This window comes from Oryzias melastigma, linkage group LG23, assembly GCF_002922805.2.
Source record: "Oryzias melastigma strain HK-1 linkage group LG23, ASM292280v2, whole genome shotgun sequence".
Classification (NCBI taxonomy): Eukaryota; Metazoa; Chordata; class Actinopteri; order Beloniformes; family Adrianichthyidae; genus Oryzias; species Oryzias melastigma.
In genome coordinates this window covers 17,136,067-17,153,519 of record NC_050534.1, presented here as the reverse complement: position 1 = coordinate 17,153,519, position 17,453 = coordinate 17,136,067, and the positions used below count along the sequence as shown (strand labels likewise).

At 37.7% G+C, this 17,453-nt stretch overlaps 1 protein-coding gene across 2 annotated transcripts in view; it reads right to left on the bottom strand.

Moving 5' to 3' along the window:
• Positions 1 to 17,453, bottom strand: part of chrm2a (cholinergic receptor, muscarinic 2a) — a 126,936-nt gene that overhangs the window by 92,989 nt on the left and 16,494 nt on the right. The window contains exon 1 of one of the 2 annotated variants that reach the window (XM_024285635.2): positions 17,334 to 17,453. The exons of the other annotated variant lie outside the window; for it this stretch is intronic. The gene's annotated coding sequence lies outside the window, so the exon portion shown is untranslated. The remainder of the gene's footprint in view (positions 1 to 17,333) is intronic. 2 annotated transcript variants of the gene reach the window in all.

Here is a 17,453-nt window from a genome sequence, read left to right as displayed (position 1 = left end):
GCTGTCAAAGAGGGCCATCAGAGAGTGTGAACACAGGGGCGTCAGGTGCCTTACAGTGAATCTATTCCACAGTCTGTTTGTGTTCCACTGACACTGCGTAGTCTCTGGACTCTGTCAGCAGTCCTGTTCCTGTCAAGTCAAATAACAGCATTTCAGAAGGGCTCCTTGGTGTGACACTGCGAGGCAGCTCAACGGGAGGCCAAGAGAAGTGGTCAGAAAAAAAAAGAAAAAACTGAACTAGTGCGAATGCCGACTGCAGAATGCAAACAAGAAAACCCCACAAGTTCCACAGCACACAAGCATGCACAAGCTCAGACAACCCGAAAAGCACTCACTTTCCTTCTCGCTCGCGTTCCCTCCAAATGTCAAATCATTCACCTGGAAAGAATTACACAGACCTTCAGGGATCGTCTTTGAGAATATCAAACGAAACCAAGTCTATTTGCACAGCTTTGGATATAGCACAATGTCCGCAGACTTCTCAGAGTGAAGCCTGAAGGGAAGTGAGACATCCAGGTCTCAGATGACCGCTCACACTGCACTTAGCAAGTTTATGAATCTTAGGCTAAGCTTTCTTTCCCCCCAACCGAGTCATGTTTATCCTCTGGTGGCATATCACGACCCTATTTTCTGTGAAAACCAGAGAAATAAAACATGTTCATGTACACCGGTCAGTCTCAAAGCTTTGTTAAAAGAAACCTAAAACTGAGCGGACGTAAAAATACATGATCTGGTATTATTCTGTAAGAAGACATTTTGGTTGTCCTGTCTGCTTTGCTGAAATAACCAAGAAACAGTGCAGGCGTTTCATCCTAACGACCCCTTTCTGTGTCCATCTAGAAATGATACTACATCTCTGTCCGAATACACCGCTAATTTTTCTGCTTCACCCAGGAAACCAAAAGCTGTGAATGGGGTCTATAGAAATCAGAAAAAACTGGAAAATAACTACAAAAACTCTGGTAGTCACACTGAATTCGTTCATGAACCTGCCGCCCCACCACGTGTGGGAGGAGCTACTGTCAAAAATGTTTTAGCATCGTCGCTACATCATGAAAGACACAGATGGATGGTGTTGAGAGACCAGATTTAGTTATTCTGAAGAGCTCTACGATGGCATTGTTTAACACATTTCCATGTCTGGCTTCAAGAGATCATTCAGAGACTCTACAAGTATGGTTAAAGTTCCATCAGTTGTCACCCACCTAGGTGTGTGAAATTTGTTGACCCATCCCCTGGGGGAGGGGTGAGCTGCAGACACAGCTGTGCTTGAGAACCATTTGGTGGTTTAACCCAACCCCTTATGCTGAGTGTCGAGCAGGGAGGCACTGGGTCCCATTTTTAGAGTCCTTGGTATGACTCGGACTGGATTTGAACTCACAATCTTCCAGTCTGAGGATGGACACTCCTCCACAAGGCCACTGATCTGGTGGTTCACAATCTACTGGAGAAGCTGTGCTTTCAGCAGTACTTCCGTCTCTCTGTGACCCAGTTTGATGACTTACTGTCTTGCATTAGTCCGAGGAGGGAGGTTCTGATACAAGCAAGAACCTTATCATGGGTTCATGAGGAGAACAAACAACATTGATCAGCTTTTCCCCGATCTTAGTTTTGGACTCCACCCTCCAATTCCATTATTAACACATTGCAAGCCAAAGCCAGAGTTCCTGATTGATTGACACAACACAAATTCTTCACCAATGTTCAGATTTTTAGACTCAATTTTTGCTGCACCACCAAAAGTATGCTATCATTAAAAAAATCTTGCCCCTCAAGTCTCACCGCAGGACTTCTGATTGTGTCCATACATAGACTTTACATCGAAACTGGATGCCCCTGATGCACAAATCACGTTCTGTATGAAGGTAGCTTTGATGCCTATCTAGAAATAATAGCACACTGTCAGGAATAGGCGGTGGAGGACCTAAAATCCAAGAGACCGTCTTGGCCTGTACAGTGGCGCAGTGGTTGGCACTCTTGCCTCAGTGCAAGAAGGCCCCAATTCAAGTCCCGGCTTCCTCTCACCATCCGAGAACATATTGTTGCCTGGTGTGAATGGGAGTGTGTCTGGGTTTGTGATTGTGGTCCTGTGACAGACTGGCGACCTTTACAGGGTGTGCCTTGCTTTCGTAGAGTGACCAGGTTAGGCCCATGACCCCAAAAGGGACAAAACAGGATTCGAAAATGACTACAAGCGGCTGAAATGAGTTTTCTCTGCAGAGTGACTAGGCGCTCCCTTAGAGATAAGGTTAGGAGCTCAGTCACCTGGAGAGAGCTCGGAGTAGAGCTGCTTCTCCTCCGCATCGAGAGGAGCCAGTTAAGGTGGCTCGGGCATCTGATCCGGACGCCTCCTGGACACCTCCCTGGTGAGCTGTTCCGGGCATGTCCCACTGGGCGGAGGCCCCGGGGAAGACCCAGGACACGCTGGAGAGACTATGTTTCTCGGCTTGCCTGGGAATGCCTCGGGATATCCCCAAAGCAGCTGGAGGAAGTGGCCGGGGAGAGGGAAGTCTGGGCATCTTTGCTTAGACTGCTGCCCCCGCGACCCGGTCCCGGATGAAGCGGAGGAAGATGGATGGATGAGGATTTGAAAATGGATGGATGACCAAAAAACCATGGGCGAAAAAAGAAGTGGGACAAAGCAGAGCAGATGTAAATCACGACAATCCTGAAACTGGTGTTACTCAAAACAGAACATGACCAAAAACCACAAGCTAACTGACAAAAACCAAACCAAAGTTCACAGTCCTCACACCCATGGCTGCATATGCTGGTATTATCTCTGGTTTGGCCAAGACTATAGAATTGTGATTGGTATCTTTTAGTCTGAAAGAATAACCGGATAATTAGAAAAAATATAACAAGAACACATTCTCTCATTTTCTCAGCTTTGTCAAAATAACTAATAAAAAAAAGGAACTGTGTTTGGTTTTAAAACACCAATGAAAGATCCCTTATATGGGTATCTAGAAATAATGTCATCCTTTTATAAATATCCGGAGTTTTCCCCAATTTCCCTAACAAAAAAAAATAAATTTTTGAGGTTATACATGTAATGCATGGTTTCAAAGAAGATAGTGGTATTTACCACCAATTTCTGAGGATTGTCTTGAGTTTACTTTTAACCCGACAGTGTTGACAGAGTCCATAAATCTAACCGTCTGACCCCATAAAAGGGAACTTTGGCTCAGGGCTCTAAAAGAAACACTGGATGAACTCTAACTCAGGTAATAAATAAGTCTGTACTTGCAAAAGAAAAACCACTGGAGTAAAACAAGCAGCAACCCAAAATGCAATAAGAATGACTGAGAATGATTGTGCCAGGACTTAATAACCTGACCCCAAGCAGGGATCCATGGAGCAACCACCACTCGTGCCCCAGTGTCCCGCTGAGAAAATAATGTTTACTTTTGATTTTATCCTCGACTTCCAGGGACACGGCCTGCGTTAATCTGTCGAGTGTGTACACAGCACTGAACTTTTTGTAGAGCCATCTGTCTCGGAGGCAGCTCTAATTCAGCTTTGATTCCACACATTGTCTTTTTTCATGTGAAGAGAGTCATTGTTTTGCACAGTTAGGGAAAAGTTAGAATTACCTCGATACAAGGTTTTGTTCTCCGTCTTTCTGAATGTTCAAGCTCCCTAAAGCCATTTCAAGAAATGTTTTCTTGAGGAAAAAGTGATGATCCAAGTTCTGACTATTTCAGTCACATGTCCTTTTATTAGAGCCAAGGGCAAATAATCAACCGCTTTATGTTCCCATAAAGACACTAGATATTTTACTGTGAGTTTTACTGACAGTGAATCTTGCTTTGTGTTTTATGAGATAATAGATGTGAATTGGTTGCCTTGAAGCTCATTTTTAAAAATTACACCATGACACAAATGATCATTTTGTTACCAGATGGTACTGATTAAGTTGCCTCCATAACACATTTCGACATCTTCTATTGTGCACTTGAGGACAAATGTTTCCTGCATCCTGTAACACAATCAATAACTGCGGTTCCGAGTTTATACTGAGTGTATCATGTATGCAAAGCAAGTCGATAATAATGAAGTAAAGCCCTCAGGCTAATTCTGAACTTTAGAAAGCCTTTCATGGGTTTTAAAAAGTATGTATTTCAATGTACGCCGTCTTTGTTGTAGGAACTTTATCTTCAGATTGCTAAAAACGGTTGAATAATTTGATGTTAGGGACTGTTATAACAGATCAAGCAAGGATGGAAGAAAGAAAGATTTATAGATCTCTCCATTGATTTGGATGAACTTGTACCATCTCAGTTGTTAATTGGGAAACCGCCCTTTATGAATTGTCCTCAACTCTACTTGCTTACACATCTTCCGTGCCGGTCTGTGTTTTTGTGAACAAAGGCTAAGGTAGGCCTTATCTTTCAACAGGAAGTTGATTAAAAGACGGTAACTAATTGATACAGGAAACCCAGTTTCAGTGTGGAACCTGTTCAGACAGGATGGCACCTGAGATCATTGACTGGAAGTAAAAGATATACAATTTACCCACCCAAAAGTATTAAGAACTGTGCTTTTGTTTAAGCTTAAAACTGTAACTCTTAGGGTCACCAGTTTAAAATAAATGAATTTTTCAGTGACTTCCAATTCCAGTAGAGGACTTCCGGCTCTGGACATTGATGTTTACAGCCAGGTCCTCTAGGTTTCAGATGAAGATGGTCTCATCTAAAAATTTTTACATAAACTTAATGAAGCAACAAATGGTAAATGATTATATAGCTCTTTTCTGCCTTTCTTACAGCCCCTCACAGTCATAGTCCCATTCACTTATTCACATACTGGTGGGGGATCTGCTGCCTTACACTGGCGCCAACCTATAACCACCAGAAACAATGAGTGGTTTGGTGTCTTGCTCAAGGCAGGAACCGAGCCTGTGTGCTTCCAATCGGAGGTTAACCACTCTACTTCTGCACCACCTCCAATAATTGTGAAAATACATGACTGTGAAACACTATTCTATGCAGATTAAGTTGGTATTTAATGTTGAAAAGCAGACAATCCAACCTGATACCAAAGTCATCTCAAAATCCATGCTTAGACTGGTGAGCTTTGTCTACCTTTAGCAACACTCTCTTCCCTGGTATGATGGTGGGCTCAACCATCACTTTAGGAAGCACAGCTTGAGCCTAGGCCAAATCCATGGAGAGGTAACTTACTATCTCTGGTAAGAGTTCCTTCTTGGCAAGACAGCTGATAAACCCTGTATCCACCAAAGCACTGCAGATAGAGGCACCAAAATCCCAAATACAATCCACTGGGCTGTAGCAGCTTTTGATTGAAGAGATGGCACCAAGCAGTGCCATCTGGGGTAAGGACCCTAATCCTGTCTCTAGGGATCTGGATCCAATACTTGGGGATGGGTATGAAGACATGGATGGACAAAGTTAGAGTATGGTATTTGGGTAACTTTGCTTCATTGACTGGTTATCTGTGAAGTTGGTGCAGGTGCTCGCAGTTCCTGGTGCAATCAGGTGATGTATTTGGGCAGGAAACAAGTTATTTTGCCTTGTGCATTATCAAAAGTGGTCACTAAATATCTGTTCTCCAGAACAAAACGCTCAATATCATTAGCCATGAGCTACATCTTTGCATCTCCTCCTTGAAAGCAGTCATTTTTTCTGACTCTAGTATAGAAAGTGTCATGTTTGAAGAGACACATATTGAGGGCATGAATATATCTCAATTAGGCTACCAAGCAGGGTACTTTAAACTAACTAGGGATGAGTATTGGGAAAAGTCTGGCGATACGATATGTATCACAATACATATCTCACTAGACGATATATCACGGTATGCATCCAATGACTTTAGCAGAACATTTTTTTTAAAGAGTATGGGCAGGAATGGATCTCCATTAAGCTAGCGAGCACGGTACTAGCAACTAATTAGGGGTGAGTATTGGGAAAAGTCTGGGGATACGTTATGTATTCCATGACTATACGAAAACTTTTTTTTCAACTTTTTTAAAGAGTATGGGTTGGAATAGATCTCAATTAGGCTAGCTAGCAGGATGCTAGCAACTAATTGGAGGTGAGTATTGGCAAAAGTCTGGCAGCATGATACATACCACGATACATATCTCATTTTACGATACATATCGCAATATGTATCTCATGACTGTACCAAAACATTTTTTTTAAAGAATATAGGCAGGAATAGATCCCAAATAAGCTAGCTAGCAGGGTGCTAGCAACTACTTAGGAGTGAGCGTTGGGAAAAGTCTGGAGATACGATACATATTATGATACTTATCACTATATGTATTCCATGACTGTACCTGAACATTTCTTTTACAACTTTTTTAAAGAGTATGGGCTGGAATAGATCTCAATTAGGCTAGCTAGCAGGATGCTAGTAACTAATCTGAGGTGAGTATTGGCAAAAGTCTGGCAGCACGATACATATCGCGATACATTTCTCACTACGACACATATCATGATATTTATCCCATGACTGTACTAGAACAATTTTTTTAAACCATTTTTTAAAGGCTATAGGCTGGAATAGATCTCAATTAGCTTAGCTAGCAGAGTGCTAGCAACTAATTAGGGATATGTATTTGGAAAATCTGGCAATAAGATATGTATCGCGATACATGTCTTACTATATGATACATATCATAATATGCATTCTGTTACGGTACCAGAACAATTGTTTTTACCATTTTTTAAAGAGTATGAATTAAAAAAAATAACTCCTAAAAATTGATTGGTTTTTCATCACAATAAAATAGTCAAATTAATTTTATTTAATGATAACAATGTTAGGCACTACAACTGTATCTTATATTGGCTACAAGTTCACAGTACTTCAAAAATAACACCCCTACGACTAATCGTTACACCACTATTGCAGGTAAAGCAAAAGGTGAGCCATGCCTCATGTAGCAGCCAGGAGGAGGGGAGGCTAATAATGACATTCATTTATAGCCTCATTGCAACCAGTCATTAAGCTTTCTGTAAACACTTGACTTGCAGAGGACCAGAACTGCAATATTACTACCGTTCTTGACCTCAATTGCTGCGTTGATCCCAAAATGAGACAAATCTCCAACAACCAAAACTTAGCAAAATATACTTTTGCACTGGTCCTGTATTTGGTGGAATCATTACAACACAGACTAAGACCCACTAAGTTTGTCTAATGAAACTTTTTTAGCATCCTAAGTTGTTATCGCCTAGGAAACAAACACTTTTGAGGGACTAAAGTTGTATCTAGGCAGAGGAGAATGCCAGTGACAGTGATTAATCATCAGCTTGCCTTTATTTTGTACCTATCGCTGTTCATCAGTTTCACATTTAACAATTAGAGCCAAGAATACTCAGAGGAAAGCAAAATATCTACTTCATTGACTCAAAGTGATTACTGCTTGGGTTCTTCTGATGCATCAAAAATGCTGTAATCTGTGATAAACACAACTGTTTTTGGCTCACTTCCTGTCCCTTCTGCCTCATTTGCTGGTCTAAATTGAAGTTGCCTTTTGTGTCTACAGTGACTTTTCCTTCCCTCAACAACCGAAACCCTCTGGGAAGACAATACAAAGGGCAGCCTTAAGACTTCACATGTTCGACTTTCGCCCCCCTGGAACACGGAGCGTAGTCCCTGTTGGCTAATTGCTTGTTAGTGCTCCTGGTCAACAACAAGGAAAAGTCACACAGGGCTACTTCAAGTGAAAAAGAAAAAAAAAAAAAGACACCCACACGAGTAGCATCAGCTCGATGTGATTCGTCACGTTTGCGTCATTGACTCCATTTCTTGATGTTCCATCATTTCTGTTGATTTTTTTATTGAAATGAAGACTTTTTTTATCACTCCAGTCAGAGAATAAAGTGACTATGTGGAAACATTTGGTTTTGAGATTCAGTGCGATTGATAAGAGGGAAAAAGCAGCCCGACATTACTGCTGGATGAGCGGACTAAACGGAGCAACACCTGAGACTTTTGGAGGCCGCGGCTCATTCTGAGGTATCTCTTGAGGTCTTCAGGACGAACTGCTTGTGCTGCTGTTGAGACTCCGCTGCTGCGCAGACAAACAACGCTGCGGTGAGAGGACTGTAATCACAGGAAGTTGCCATGCCAAGGACAATCTGCATCCACTTTGATTAAAAAGAAAATTGAGCTCTGCGTTATGAATAATAAAAAGCACAACGACTTTTTGCTGTTTTGAACGTCTAAAAAAAAGCTTCAATTCTTCTCACTTAAATGTCTAAATTTGATTAAATCTTAATTAAATAAAACCCAGCGTCACCATAGGGAAATGCTTTAATTAAAAGGGGAGGCTTGTAATCCTCCTAAACAGTTATTTCTGAGCTTTGGTTACATGAATGCGGGATGAAAAGTTTTTATTATCAAAAACGATAAGAAGACGACGACTAAAAATCAACGTGTTTGAAACCAATTCAAGAAATCCATTTTGAACGAGTGGTTAGTGGGTAATTTAAGCTTGTGATTTCTATTTAAGGCACCAATTCCAACAACTTTTAACCATCAAACTACAACTTTATCAATAAAAAAAACATTGTTTATAGTTTTAATCCAGTTATGACACATTTTTATTAATTTAAATAAACATTCTGTCAAATATGAAGACGAGAAATCTAATTTCTTGTGAAAAGGAGGTTAAATAGGAAATAGCAGTGTTTGTTTGATAATTTGAATTTAATATTTTATAATTTTTTTTTTTTTTTGATAAGATGATTTTAAAAAAGGATCCCAAACTTCATTTTGTGTTTTTATTTTTAAATAACTGTAATGGTTTATTTGCCATTTCATTAGTTATTGGAGCTTAGAATATTGTATATATACATATATATATCTAAGTTTTGCTTGCTTCAATGCAAAATTAAAAGTCAATTAGAATTAACTGACTTAAAATATGTTTTAAAATTTAAAGGTTTGTGGTTTATTTTATTTTTTCTATTTCCATTTGAGGCACAAATTCAAGCAACTTTTGACCAGAAAACTACAAATGTATCAATTAAGAAGACATAGACTTAACATAGTTATGATACATTTGTATTAAAACAAATAAACACTTAGCCAAAAAAAGAAATTAATTTTCTGTAAAAAATAAATAAATAAATAAATAAATAAAATGGAAGTTATTAAATATGAAATGGTATTGTTAGCTTAAAAAAACATGATCAATAGGAGGAAAAAAACAACTTTTAAATCAGAACAGCTTATTTTGAAAGTGGCTCACTTTTACAGGATATTTTGTTTGTTTAAGGAATGTTAATATAATTTTAGTTACGGTTTTATTAGTCGTTGGAGCTTCATAAATAACTGTGACATTTAAGAAAAAATAAGAATCCCAGAAACTAATATTTACTCCAAATTTGAAAGACAAGTTCTAGCTACATTAATGCAGGATAAAAATCTAATATATTTTTTAGTAAAAAAATTATAAAAGAATTTTAGACTTGTGGTTTATTTATTTATTTTTGATGCACAAATTCCAACAACTTTTAACTATAAAAGTACTATTTTATTTTTTAAAAAGAGAATGTTTATCATCTGATTAAAATGATTAAAAACTAATGAAAAAAAAGACTAAAAGTTTAATCTTATGATATTTTTTTTATTAATTGAAATAAATATTTTCCCACATATTAAGACAATAAATTTGAATATCTTCAAGAATGAGACATTAAATGTAAGATAACATTTTTGGCTTGATAAAATCAATTTTAAAAAGGAAAAACTGATCTTGAAAGTGATCTTACGCTTTTTTATATTTTCATTTTTCTTTCACTTTTTTTACTCTTTAAGAGTTTTAATCGCCATTTCTGTAGTTGTTGGAGCTTCAAAAAAATCCATTTAGGAATTAATCACAACTGTTGTGTTCATTTATCTTTAGATGTCTTCACAGAGAAAAAACACCAACACTAATCTTTACATAGATGCAAAAGTCACAGCAGCCTCCACAAAGAGGATTTGTCACCATGGTAACCAGGAACAGTTGAGGTGGTATTTTCACTCTTTCACCTTTTAATACCGCTCTAATGAGCATAACTTTAGAAAACCAAATAATGTCAAAGAAAATATATATATATGAAGAACTTGAGAAAAATTATTTTTAAAGTGAGAGTGTTACTGATTTATGTCCCTTTGAGCTGAAATAAACCAGAAGGATCAAGTGAAATTATGAGCCATTAATGGTTAAAAGAGGCTAAAGTCGTCTTTGAGACGGAGCGTCGGTTTCCGGGTTTCCATCAATCATTGTAAACATTTGTCGATTCGGGTTGAAAGAGTCGGCCTTTGTGGTCGTTCGATGGAAAGGGAAGCGAACGTCCAGAGATTTGAGGTGACTAATTGACCGTTTAAGGACATTACAGTTGGACACTAAAACTTATGAGTTACGATGGGGTTTGGTTTTCACTGGAAAACTGTTTCTTCAACAAAAAAATGATCAAAAAGACGGCTAATTTGAAAGAAATGCGTAGAAAATGTTTTAAAGTAAGAAAATCAAAAATATTTTATTTGTACAAATGATTTTCTTTGTCTTTTCATAGTTTGAAACTTTACTCAGATTATCTGTAAATCAGTGATCTCTAATTGTTTTTAGGCCACAAACAGTTTAATGTCAGACAATATTTCCATAGACTTAAAGCTGAATTGGGTGTGTAGTAATATATATTTATAAATATATATATTTAATCTTCCCATTTCCCTTTACTTTTGATCGTAATGTTTATCTTCCTTCTGCAGCTGCTTTAAACTTTATTCGTACACAAGGAACCATTAAAATCTGATGTAATTTTTTTGTTTTTTTTTACCCATAAGTGTGAAAGTGGAAGCTAAAAAATCTGACTTTTATTTGATAAATACAAAAAGAAAATACTAAAACTGATATTCAGCATCCTCGTATGATTACACAGCCAGTTGCTGAATATTGTTATGTCTTATTATTATGGTATGGTGGAACAACAGTTGCAATAAATCCATATTTTGAGTAAAAATTCCTGTTTTATGTCTTTTAAATGCAGATTTATTTTATTTTGAAGTCAAATGCTCTTCTTCTGTTTCCTCTCTGACTCTTTTCTGGGAAAATAAACTTTCCAAAAAAAACTTTATTTTTTTTCTAAACTTTGCTAGCTTGGAGGTTTTAGTGTAAAACCCGCTTTATCAAAGTACCGGATGTGTTTTTGAGAGGTGACCGAGCAACTTGAATGATGTGGTGGGCAGAATCCAGTAGTTTTTCAAAATAAAACTTCCTTTAGAATCAGATTATAGATAAAACCGGAAAAATGTTGGTCGTGTTTCTTTTTTTTTTCTCTCTGTGACCCAACAGACCTACACACTGGTACCAGACTACAGGCCCAGAGGTGAAAAATACACAAACAGCAGCAAACTACAGGTGGAAAAAGCAGATTTGGAGGAATATCTTCTGATTAGATCAGGAATCTGCAACTCTCTCTCTGATTAAAGAAAAATGTGTAATTAATTAAAAAAATAGAGTAAAAAGTTAGTAAATAAAATAAAATAAAATAACTATAGAAAATCATTTTTTTTACAAATGAAAGGATTTTAGGCACAAAATAAGGTGTTGGTCACATTTGAATTAATAAAGTAAAATTCTTTAATTTGTTACATTTAAGAATATTACTTTGTACCAAATAATTTTTTTAAGTTGAGTTAACAATCAACTCAGAATTATAATTTAAGAAAATGAATCATTTTAAATGCAACAAATGAATTAATCTTTTTTTTATTTATTTATACAATGTACCTTAAATTAACTATGTGTTTTACTTTTCTCAGTTAGACTGACCGATTTCTAGCTGAGACGCCCCACAAACAGTAAAATTAACTTTATTTTTTAAATCACTGTTGACATTACACGACTTTAGATTAACTGAGATGATTTATGTGACACAGGATGTCTTATTGTGAAAGGAAGTCGTGCGAACCTCTCTCAAAAGAAATAAAATATTGGGAAAAAAAGCTATTCTCTCTTTATGATTATGTTTTAAAATCTATGTTTCCTATGTGTTTATCATATTAGTAGCATAAATACAAATATTTTATTTTCATGAAGGGTTAAAAAAAAAAACCTATGTAGTCTTAAAAAATTAATAAAACAAAACAAACTAGCGGCTTTAAGTGTTCTCCTGACTCCTGAATTAGAGTCAGATGTAACAGTTTATTATAAATCTAAAGCACAAACTAAGATTTTCATTCTCAGAAAGAGTTGTTTTTAACTTTTGTAGTTAATTGTCACTTCAGACACACAAATAAAGTTTTAAAACAGGAAAAAGCGATTGTTTTGTCCTTTTTAAATGAGGTCATTTTGCTTGTTTCTGGCTTTCGTGGAGCTCCCGGTTGACGACAGGGCCGGTGATGGACATAGGCGGCATAGGCGGCTGCCTAGGGCACCATCTGCTGGAGGGGGCGCCAAATCCCAATGATTAGGCTTTATGATAATGTTTTTTTTTTTCATTCTATTTTCTTAACGGTTTGACACACCACTTATTTTGTGTAAAACTATAAAAAATAAACAATTAAGAACATTTAAAATGACTCAAAAGTTTGACATAATCAATACTTTTGCCCTCCTTACCTGAAGCTGCTGCTGTCTAAGCTAGGTGGGAGTGACCTGACTTGTGTAACCACCCGAGTCCCTTTCACTCCTCTCCTTCTCCTTGCTGGGAAAATGACAACAAGTCCTTTTTCGGTGTGCTTAACCTGCGGTTTAATTGAGCGGCGGCGAAGCCTCCTCCACCACTCTGAGCACCATCAGAAAACAATTAGGCGCCTCAGACGTGGACGTCTCGGAGCTCGCGCCCGTCGAGTATCGCCGTCGCACATTCTCAGTCAAATGAAATACGAGGCCGCTCCGACGGCAGAATTGGTTTCATAAAGCAGATTTTATGAGCAATTACAGTGTCACTGGAATCATTTGGGTGTTGATGAAATACACGGACTCCAGCCGCTCCAGCTCCACTGATTCCAAGTCTTTTGTTACAAATGCAATTATTGCTTTTCTTTCTTTCATCTATCTCCCCTCTCCTGTCTGCCAGATAAGGACCTTAAGGAGGATTCACCCTCCCTGCAATCCTTTCCAGTCGATGCCACTTGGTGCTGTGGTTTAGTGGCACTTCATATTATAAAGCTCTGCAATCACTCAGGATCTGATACGGGCTCGGAAAGAAAAGGTGTGCTGGCCGTTTGTCCTTCCAGACGAGGACGTGGGATAAAGTACGCACATTCCATCGTCTCTGTTATGTAAAAAAAAAAAAAAAAAAAAAAAATCCCTTTTTTTTCATCTCTCCCACGCAAATTTCACATCACAAGCTATTGTTTTTGCCTCCTTTCAGCACACAGACTTCCCGGCGCATCCGCACGGAGCAAAAATAGCATATTAATTGTGCAAAAAAAAAAAAAAAAAATGGAGTGTAATGACAAGAAAAGAAAGCGATTAGAGCAGGAGCTCAGAGCAAACAGAGAAGCCTAGTGAGCTTGAATGCATGATAATTAGACATTCCTTTCTGCGTGTGCCAGATACACAGATTGACTAATGTGTAGCCTCTCTTCATGGAATAAAACTTTTTTCTTTTACTTTAAAAAAACATGCATCTTCCACCAGGTAAAATTCAAGTTCTGCCTTATAAATGTGACAAAAAACTATTTAATCAACTCCAACAGTTCCCAAATGTGTCCATAGGGGGCAGTGTGCACCACTTTCCTCTAAAAGAAAATGAAATCTTTGCAACAGCAGCAGATATTTCACTTTTCATCCAACAACAGCAGCATTCTGGCTCGATAAATCAATGCCATTAGACATGCACTCTGACGCCGCATTATGTGCAATAATCGGCCATTACTGCCTCTGATATTAGCGCCTAATTGGAGAAACAGATAAATAAATAAAAGTGAGGATGCAAACCTCATCCGTCAACGTCAGATGAGTTTGACGGGAGGACAGCTACAAGTCTTCAAACTTCCAGTGAGAGAGGGAGCAGCGGAGCAGCCTGTTTGCAGAACGGGGCTGTAACGTCCTGATAGGAGTGATTTTATGAGCTGGGAAATGTCAGTCAGCGGCTCCATCGTTTGCAAATGTTTGCCAAATGCCACAACAGGAGCAAAATCAGCGGAAGGGATGAGAAATCACTGCAAGTTAGGGGGGAAACTTTTAATTTGTGCCATAAAAGGAATTATTTGATGTCATTTCCCAGTTTAAGCTTTAAATTTAGTCATAATAAAGTCTTTGGATTTGATTTTTTGCATTTTTTTTAACATAGTCACATGTATTTTTGATTATTTTGAGTTTTTATCTGAATCTTTTCAAAGAAAGTTGCAGCTTAAGCTTTAAAAAAAAGCAACAAACCTCTTAAAAATACTGAAAAGTCCATTCTATATTTGTATTTTTAGTAACTATGCTTCATTGGAGGAGATAAAACGAAGAGAGTTTGACACAGTTTGCAAAAATACATCTTAAAAATGTGAATTTTGGGGGTTTTATATGAGCTGTGAAATGTCAGTCAAATATTTGATTGTTTGCATGGATGCAAATGTTTGCCAAATTCCACAATAGCAGCAAAAGCAGCAAGAGAAATGAGAAGTTTAAGTAAAAAACAGAAAGAAACATTGTATTTGGGCCATAAAATGAACAATTTTATGTTATTTTGCAGCTTAAGTCGAAAATTTTGACCATATTTGAGTCTTTTGATTGGATTTTTGTCTCCAAATTGCATCTCTTTCCAACAGTAACATTTTGTATTTAATAATTTTGAATTAAAGTTTCTTAATAAGCCCCATTTGTTTTGATCTGAGCTTAAAATAGGTTCAAAAACAGCAAAAAAAAGTCTAAAAATATCATAAAATAGACTTTTCTGCATTTGTTTTTTCTATTGACTTTATTCTAGTGGAGCAGATGAAACCAGGAGACTTTGACACAATTAGCAAAAGTACAACTTAAAAGGTGAAATTTGGGGGTTTTATATGAGCTGTGAAATATCAGTCAGAGGCTCCATCATTTGTATGGATGCAAATGTTTACCAAGTGTCACAACAGGAGAAAATCAAACTTAGAAGTTTGAGAAAAAATATGTCTAATTTGATATAATTTTAAACTGCCAATTTGACCCTGTTAAAGCCTTTTGATTGTATCTTTGTCTCTTAAATACAGATATTCTTGGACAATTTTGAATTAAAGCTCCTTAAAAAGCCTTATTTGTTTTGATCTGAGTCTGAACCAGGTTCAAAAACAGCAACTATCTCTAAAATAATGAAAAGACCTGTTTATTTTTGAATGATCAGCAAGAAGAATGAGAAATTTGAGAGAAAAATAGACACAAAACATTTTATTTGTGCATTAAAATGACAAAGTTGACATAATGTTGCTGTTTTAACTCTAAATTTGACCATTTTAAAGTCATTTAAAAGGACTTTTGTCCCTAAAGTTCGTCTTTGCTTTCAAAATGTACATTTTCTCCTGAAGATTTTGAACTAAAACTCTTTAAAAAGCCACATTTCTTTTGATCTGATCTTGAACCAGGTGTAAAAACGGCAATATTACTAAAAAATAATTAAAAGACGGTTATTTTTTTGAATTATCAGCAAGAAGAATGAGAAGTTTGAGAGGAAAATAGACACAAAACATTTTATTTGTGCATTAAAATGACTAATTTGAGATAATTTTGCTGTTTAAACTCTAAATTTGTCCATATTAAAGTCTTTTTAATTGATTTTTGACCCTAAAATACATCTTTGGTTTCAAATTTTATTTTTTTCAGAATATTTTGAATTAAAACTCTTTAAAAAGCCATATTTCTTTTAATCAGAGCTTGAACAAGGTTCAAAACAGCCACTAATTTCTAAAATAAATAATAAAAAAGACCTGTTGGAGTAGATAAAACCAAGAAACCTGGACACAGTTTGCAAAATATATCTTAAAAAGTGACTTCTGGGGGTTTCCCACCACCACCTCTATTGGCTTAATCAAGGTTGAGCGCTCATTGTTGCGCATGAGATACTGGGAAGGAAGGATTTTAGACCCCCTAGTGTCACTTCTTATGAACCAGTCCTCAAAAAAATTGATAAACTAAGTAACTCAGTCCAAAAAAAAAAAAAAAAAAATCCTTCTCTGTTAGCAGTCAGTCTGCCCATCACTGTGAACCCACTTCCACGCGGCCCAACTTTCCCCCAAATGAATATCAAAGTAAAATGTTCCCAAACTAGAACCAATCTCCAGCCGTCTCACATCGAGCTGCTCGGATTCATCCCGCCAGATGATGGAAGAATTCAGACGACCACCACCACCTCTCACACAGACACCATTAAAGCGATGTAACGGAAATTACCATATTGATTAAAAAAGTGCAATGAGCTGAGAGAAATGATAAGGTCTGATTGATTAAGAATTCTGCTTTACCTCCAAGTATCACTCCCCTCCAATCTCTTCCCTGCGTCACCCAAAGCATCATGTGAAGGATCTGCGTGTGTGTGTCCATGTGTGCGCGCGCGCATTTGTGTGTGTGGAAGAAAAAAAAAATGAATAGGACCCGCAGTCAGACTCAAGTCTGTTGCGCTTTTACGCATGTCTGGAACAGTTGCGACGCAAAACAGAGTCGGTGCCATGCTGGAGGAAAGTATCCGCTTTGCTCTCCGTTTCAGAAAAAAAGAGTCTTGTCTCACATTTCTGCCATGTCAAAGACAGAAATAGTAAACTTAAATAAATGACATACTTGTTTTATGCTTTTTTGCTAACTAATTATTCTGCTCCCTAAACAGAAACATTTCAATCCAACATTTTCTTCTTTAAAAATGCGTAAAACTGCATGAATTCAGAATGACTTGTATTTAAAAACCCGATGCGCAATGTTGGGTTGAGAAAGCGCGCGCCGTAGAGCGCAGCAGCTCCGACGCGAGGCTGGCTTTACTTCCACTAGTGTGCGCCATGTGGCACAATCAGATGAGGAACAAGAGATAAATATTTCATTGTTTTCGTGATCAAATGAACCTGCAAGAGGAGCGACAACCTGTGTGCGTTTTTCTGCCGTTTTTGTTCACAAATATCCATTTTACGGCAGAAAAAAAAACGCATTTTGGGGGCTTTTTACGCACGGGGGTATCGTCAATCCAGGTATCCCTACGAGTCCAGTAATTAACTGGTTCAACTCTACTTCACATAGTTAAATTATCTTTGAGCCTTGACTGTTTTCACTTCGAAACATGCGCGCAGAGTCTCCCGATTTGATAGTTTCCATTTGCGTAAATATACCTGTGATGGAGCAGAGGTGTCTGCTCGTATCATGGAGAAGATGGAAGGGGGGGAAAAGAAGCACCCAGGTGCAAGCTTACCTGCACTTGCGCTGCGCTGGCGGCGCCTTTTGGTCCGCTTCATCGCACCGCGGCTGCACGTCTGAGGACATGCTCCCGCAGACGAGCTTTGGAGACGAGAAAGCGCTCCGGCTGAGAGCG